This window comes from Diadema setosum, unplaced genomic scaffold (assembly GCF_964275005.1).
Source record: "Diadema setosum unplaced genomic scaffold, eeDiaSeto1 scaffold_24, whole genome shotgun sequence".
Lineage (NCBI taxonomy): Eukaryota > Metazoa > Echinodermata > Echinoidea > Diadematoida > Diadematidae > Diadema > Diadema setosum.
The window spans coordinates 302397-309996 of record NW_027307651.1 but is presented as its reverse complement, the minus strand read 5'-3'; the positions used below and the strand labels follow the sequence as shown (position 1 = coordinate 309996).

General features: G+C 43.8%; 1 pseudogene; it reads left to right on the top strand.

Moving 5' to 3' along the window:
- The first annotated feature begins 1843 nt into the window (after positions 1 to 1843).
- Positions 1844 to 6343, top strand: LOC140245702 (uncharacterized; annotated as a pseudogene).
- Positions 6344 to 7600: the final 1257 nt, after the last annotated feature.

Here is a 7600-nt window from a genome sequence, read left to right as displayed (position 1 = left end):
TGTGTGTGTGTGTGTATTTGGGTTGGTGAATGTGGGTGTGGGATGATTTAGGTGTTGTTTAATCAGGGGTTGGTGGGTTGGGGATTGGATTTGAAGAAGGATAGTTATAAATGGTATGACAGATGTTGGTAGGATTTAATATTTAGGATAGATGTAGGCCCTAGATTTGTTTCGGATGGGGAGGGGAGGGGGTGGTCGGGTTTTTTATGACTGATTTCATTCTAGATTCGTGTAATGTATTTGTGTTTTTTTTTTTATGTATATGCCCTTGTAAGAAAGAAGGTGTTACATGATCCAAACCAATGTATTCAAGGAATATAGGTTTGGTAGGGCCCTACATGTCAAAACTTTCTCGTGAAGAAATTGTTAGTAGGGTTGGTCTATAATCGAGTTATCTATGTTGAAGTGAGATTATTTGTGTTATAAATTGACAAATGGATTTTTTTCTGTTTCGAATTGCCATTCGTAACTTTTTTTTTTCATGTTACACCCAGAATGAGTCGATTTATGAATGATTTGAATGAAATCAATGAATATCAAGAAAAAAGTGTTGATTTGGTTTATTTGCATTATGAGGATTTGTTTGAGTGTTTGTTGGTGTTTGTTTGTATTACGTATGTATTAGTGGTGTGCAATGGCAGTTCGTTTGTGCTAAAATCAACTAACGATTGACAAATTTTTTACGGCGTGTGGAAATTATTCGCTCATGCATAAAGCATGCCAAACCTATTCTGGGACAAAGAATAGTGGTATGGACGTTCTAGTTTGTAAGACTGATGGAAGAAAATGACTGCAGTGAAAAATGAACAAAGACAAATAACATTTGGGGAGGGTACCTCCCTCGTATGTATTTTCTCTCGGTCTCTCTCTCGCCTAGCCTGCCTCACCGCTGATATTGGTTCACACACCCATACTATTTTTAGATCAACGCTGGTGTGAATTTTTTAAACACGTGCTCATACACTCTGAAGGCGTTTGTATTGCCACAGTAGCGCCGCTATATTCCACATACACACGTAAGCATACAGGCACACGTATACACACAGACAAACAAACCACTACCACTATGACCACCACACATGCACAGTTTCTACATATTGTATTATTATACTCCAAACACACACACATACACACACGCACACACACACACACACACACACACGCACAACAAATCATACACATCACATATCATGCAGCTCACAATACACACACACACACACACACGCACACGCACACCCCACCCCCCCCCCACACACACACATACGCGTAACTTACCAGTCATACCCATCCCACCAAAGCTTAACACCGGAGGAACCATCCCGAGCCCGGGGCGACAATCTGTGACGGGGCGACAATCCGTGTCGCAACAATTTTTTTGCCAACACGGATTGTCGCCTTCGAGGTCAAAAACTGGGAACTGCACAAGCGTCACGGATTGTCGCCAGGCGACAATCCGTGTAGGGGGCGACAATCCGTGCCGCCAGCGCCCGTCACGGATTGTCGCCCCGAGCAGGAGGCGACAATCCGTGTAGGGGCGACAATCCGTGTCGCAACAGCATGCTTGGTATGTGGAATGTTTGTAGAGTGAACTCGTGTCATTTCACATTGCCTGCATTACAGGACGTAAGCTTTTGACAAGGTACTAGCGGTTTTGTATGTGGAATACTTGTTGAGTGAATTTCAGCTGTTTGTCATTTGCAATTGTATGCTCATTCGGAGATACAAATAGTTGGAAAGTACGCTGGTTACAGGGTAGTACTTTTGTCGGAATTGGAGAGCTAGGTGTTAATCAGCTGTTGTGTACGATTACACGTCTGCTTAGTCTGGAAGGTACATAGTCAGTATGGCTAGTGTTGAGCAAACCAGAGAGTTCTCTTCATTAGGCAGAGAGATGTGCCTTAGTGGTGGTGAATTGAGTAGCTTTGTTTCAGAGCGATGCCAGGCAATTGAAGCAGAGCTTCAAGCTGAACCCGAAGCTCGTCAAGCTGCCCGTGCAGCTGCACGCAAAGCTGACCGTGAAGCACGCAAAGCTGAGCGTGAACGCGAAGCTCTAGAAAAGGCGCGCGAACATGAAATAAAATTAGCACAGTTGCATATAGAGGAAGGAACAGCGAATGTTGGTAGGCCCCAGTTAGCAGGCTTAAAGCTGAAAGTAGGTCGATTTATGACACACATGATAATTTTGATGCTTATGTCACAAAGTTCGAAATGTTGATGAAACGTCAGAATATCCCGGTAGACATGTGGGTGTTGTATTTGATTTCCAATCTAACAGGCAAAGCATTAGATGTGGTGAATCGGATAAGTGCTGATGATCGCCAGAATTATGCTACAGTGACGAATGAGTTGATGTCACATTATCATCTCACTGAAGAGGGGTATAGGCGTAGTTTCAGATCAGCTAAGCCAATGAAGTTTGAGCGCCCAAAACACTTTGCTACTCGTATGAAGGGGTATTTCGATCATTGGGTGGAAGAGGCTGAGATTGGGGATACTAGAAAGGATCTAAAAGATTTGATTTTGCAAGAGCAATTTCTGATAGATTTTCCCAAAGAAGTACTTAGGTTTGTAAAGGAACGAAAATGTAAAGATTTCAAGGAGGTAGTTGATTGTACAGAAATCTATGTAGAGGCTCACGGTCCTCATGCATTTTTGGGTGTGCAGAAATCGGAAAGAAACCGATCAGATTCAAAGCCTGATAGCAAAGCGCCCCAACAAAGTCAGGTCAAAAAGACTAGTACGTATCAGAAACCGGCTGATGCTCAGTCAAAGGCGGGAAGGACTATGGGAAATAAGACTTTTCAGGGCAGGGGTTGCTATACGTGTGGAAACCCAAATCACATGAAAAGAGATTGTCCCATGTTGTCTAGGCCTGTATCCGTTCGAGGTTTGATGGGTGCTGGGGAAGGTACGGCCCCAAAAATAGACATGAATGTGGCGAATGAGTTGTCGCGGGCTGAGTCTGAGTCGGGAGTTGTTGGTTCGACGGCAGGTTGTCTCCCCATTGAAAGAGTGGTCGATGACTTTCAGGGTGTGAAAATGAAAGTGGTTGACAGAGTTGGAATGGCATACAATGATGTCGCCGCGATGGTGAATCGTATGCCGGTTGTGTCTGGAAGACTGATGCCAGATAATACACCCGTGTCTGTTTTGCGTGATACAGGTTGTAGTACGTGCGTAGTGAAAGAGAAATTGGTTAGAAATGACCAATTACCAGGTCAACATCAGGCAGTGAGGTTAATAGACGGTACGGTTAGGCGTTTCCCGTGGCTATAATTTCTCTTTCACTACGCACGTACTACAACCTGTATCACGCAAAACAGACACGGGTGTGTTATCTGGCAATTGAGCTTGCTCTCACCACATTATCTGCATGTATCAAGGACCTACAGCTGTGGATGGAGGGTAATCTGTTGAAACTGAACTGTGACAAAACTGAATTCCTTGCTGTTACTAATCCGCGGTTCCATCCCTTGATATCTGGTGTCACCCTGACTGTTGGTAATGTCGTCATTCATCCATCAAGTTCAGTTAGAAGCCTGGGTGTCGAAATTGACTCCTCCATGAAGCTGAATCACCACGTTTCTTCTCTAAGCAGTTCACTTCATTTTCATCTCTCAAATATTGCACGTATCAGGCCTTTCCTCGATCAGAAAGCTTGTGAGCATGCTGTGAGAGCTCTCCTTACCTCAAGAATAGACTATGCAAACTCCATGCTGTCAGGTACATCTTCAAGTAATGTCCAGCGCCTTCAACGTGCTCAAAACCGAGCTGCAAAGCTGGTTTTTCTAGCCAAGAAGCGTGACCATGCCTCTCCTCTTCTTCAGCAATTACACTGGCTCCCTGTGCAAAAGCGAATCGCCTACAAAATCCTGTCAATCACGTACAAATGCCTTCAGAATTGTGCTCCATCTTACCTCCTGACTCTAGTTCACGTCACCAATCTGAAAGACAAGGTTTGCGGTCAGGCCAAGACCCAACCCGCTTATCTGTCCCTAGGACTCTCACTCGGACAGGAGACAGATCCTTCTCAGTAGCTGCCCCACGCCTATGGAATCAACTCCCTCAAAGTATCAGGGAATCACCATCTTTGCCAGTGTTCCAGAAATCGTTGAAGACTTTCCTTTTCAATAACTGATTGATTCATTATGTACCTTTTTTTTTCCTTTGTCTGTTGTACTTTTTTTCCCTTTTCTCTTACCTCCCAAGTGTGAGATGGATTTGTGAAGCGCTGTGATACATTTGCATTTTTGTAAGAGCGCTATATAAATACCAATATTGTATTGTATTGTATTGTATTGTATTGTATAAGGTAGTTGTTGACTCGCCATATTTTGAAGGGGAAGTTGAAGCCGTGTGCATGCCTGATTGTTTGAGTGAGGTAGTTATCGGGAATGTAGAAGGGGCTCGTGAACCGAGTGACCCCAATCTACATTGGGTCCCAAAGAGTGTTGTGTCTGACCCGGATGTAGAGGTCATAACCCCGGATATGGGTCTAGAAAGTTCAAATGATGGTGTAGAACAGAACGTCGACGTCGCAATCCCGGTTGAGCCGGATGATACAGGGATGGCTGTTCAAACTCGTGCACAAAAGGTGAAGATTTCGAGGCCTAGTAAAGGTTTGACTGTTGCAGATCCTGTTGATAATGTGCGTTCGAGTGAATTTCTAGAGGAACAGAAAGATGATTAGTCATTGCGCCCTCTATGGCAGAAAATAGGACAGGTTGATAATTCCAAGCACACGTTTGTGTGTGAACAGGGGTTTCTAGTTCGGCAGAAAAGGGATGAAAATAATCAGGGCATTGACCCTAAATTGCTCGTAGTGCCTAAGCCTCGTAGGAACGAGATAATGCGAGTCGCACATGACTCACTCCTAGGTGGACACTTGTGTATCAACAATACATTGTCTAAGATTCAGACTCATTATAATTGGCCTGGGATGTCGGAAGACGTGGCTAATTTCTGTAGGTCATGTGGTGTATGCCAAAGGACTATTGACAAAGGTAGGGTGCCCAAGACTACCCTTGGTAGGGTCCCCCTCATTGGTGTCCCGTTTCAACGCATTGCGATAGATCTTCTTGGTCCATTCATGCCGTCTGCTCGCAAACACACTCATATCCTGACCATTGTAGACTATGCGACTAGGTATGTGGAGGCGATACCGTTGAAATCGATATCAACTGTTGACGTAGCTGAGGCGTTAGTTTCGGTATACAGCCGGGTTGGGATTCCGACTGAAGTGATGTCGGATCTAGGGACACAGTTTGTGTCTGATTTGATGCGTGAGGTGTGTAGGTTGCTGTCGATAGGACAGTTGACAAGTTCTCGCTACCATCCTATGTGCAATGGCCTCGTTGAACGGTACAACGCTGTGGTGAAATCAGCTCTGAAGCGGTTGTGTTCCGAGGAGCCACGTCAGTGGGATAGGTATCTTCCGGCGTTGTTGTTTGCTTTGCGAGAAGCACCGAGTTCGAGCCTGGGGTTTTCTCCGTTCGAGTTGTTGTATGGGAGACATGTTCGGGGGCCTTTGGATGTGCTAAGAGAACTGTGGACAGCGGAGAAACTAGATCCAGAGCTCAAGAGCGAGTGTGAGTATGTGATAGAGTTGAGAGACAGGCTGGTCAAGTCATGGCAACTTGCACAAGATACACTGAAGTACTCTGCAAAAAGGTACAAAGGGTATTATGACAGAAAGGCTAGGCCTAGGAAGTTGAATGTAGGGGATGACGTGCTCATTCTGTTGCCAACTGAGCACAACAAGCTGCTGGTAAAGTGGCGAGGTCCTTACAAGGTAGTAGGGGTCAAGTTTGACTATGACTATGTGGTTGATGTTGATGGTGTTGCCAAAACATATCACATCAATTTGTTGAAGAGGTACTATAGTCGACGTGAAGAGGTACCAGTGGCCAGTTGCTTCGAGATTGAGAGAATCGAAGGCAATGAGAAAGTTGTTGAGGTCATGGCTGACGAGGAAGATGTGGCAGAGGCTGGTTCTGATTGGAATAGGGAGATACCCAGTATGCCTAGCGTAGTACAGATGGAATTCGTTGACATGGTAACAGTAGATCCAGTCTTAAAGGATAGTGAGAGGACTCAGGTGCAAAAGATCCTCTGTGAATATCAGGATATATTCATTGATATCCGTAAGAAGACAACCATATCTGAATGTGAAATCTCGTTGACGACTGAACAACCAGTGCGATCTCCGCCTCATAGGGTACCTCAGGATATGGAAGAAGAGATTAGCAAGGAAGTTGATTCCATGTTGAAGTTAGGAGTAATCGAGCCTTCTAACTCTCCATATGGTCATCCCATCGTGATAGTCAAAAAGCCGAACGGCTAACCTCATGAGTAGATTGCTGTAACTGTTTATATTGTTGTTTGCAATGGACCTTGCTTTTCCATTATATGTTAACGAGGTGCAGCTCAAAGAAAGAGAAGAACATAATGATGAAACACATATTTGAAGAGCTTGCTTCCAAAAGGCGCTAAATCCAATTTTTATCGAACTCCATCTTTCGCATGATTCGAACAGATCTTTGTCATGTGCACATAAAGCACTAAAAATTTAATCAAAATTGTTTTAGGGAATATGAAAGAATCAAGCATGAAATTCACGCTTTCAACCAAAAGGCGCTAAATCCATTTTTGCTTTCAACCAAAAGGCGCTATATCCAATTTCTCTATTCCGGTCTCTGATTGGTCAGAGCACGCCAGCTAGGGGTGCTCTGACCAATGAGAACATGCAACACGTACTATTACATGCAGCGATACTGCACTACATAGTTCAATGGCAATTCTTCACGGTCATGGATCACTACCACTGTTGTCTGTAGTGCTGTACAGAACCATGGCTATCAGTCGAAAGTACATGACAGTTTCATAATGGATGAAAGACCCAAGACTGCCGGTGATCTAAAAAGTGGTACGAAAAGTGGAAAAATGAGGCAGTGTTGAAGAAATGCAAGGCTAAGCAGTGGAAATACAGCTTAAAGGTGAGTTTACTTATCTGTACGACGCCCAGATTAAGTCAGTCCCATATGTGCGTCTTGGTGTTGGGACCGAGATGGGCCTCATACCCTACTTTGAACATGTTGAGTTGATTTATGAGCAACGTAGAATGTCAAATTTGGGTTTTATTACAAATTTTATAATTAATCATTCACTGGGATCAATAATCTGCTGGGGAAAATCGTGAAATGGGCCCCATCATGCGCCACCGGCTCCACAAACAGGGCTCGTCGTCGTGCATCAATGTAAATTATGTAAAATTTTATTTTACGTGTTGGCTACCAGCTAAATGTTTACCTGTACAAGGCTGTAGTGTAGAGCTCTAACGTTAGAGGTCTATTAAATGTTAGTACTATATAATAAGTTTTAGTAAACGAGAGATTGTAATTTGTCATCACTGACAAATTAAGGTGATCCGATTTTTTTTTTAATCAATGATTGGAGTCCTGATCGCAATAGGCATGACCATACAAGTTTCATCTGAGTTTAGAGACATTGGCAGTGTGATGTTTGGATTCTCATTTAGAAAAGGGAGTCATGTCTGCCATCTTTGGCACCAAATTCTGTATACACTGAATAACAAAGATAC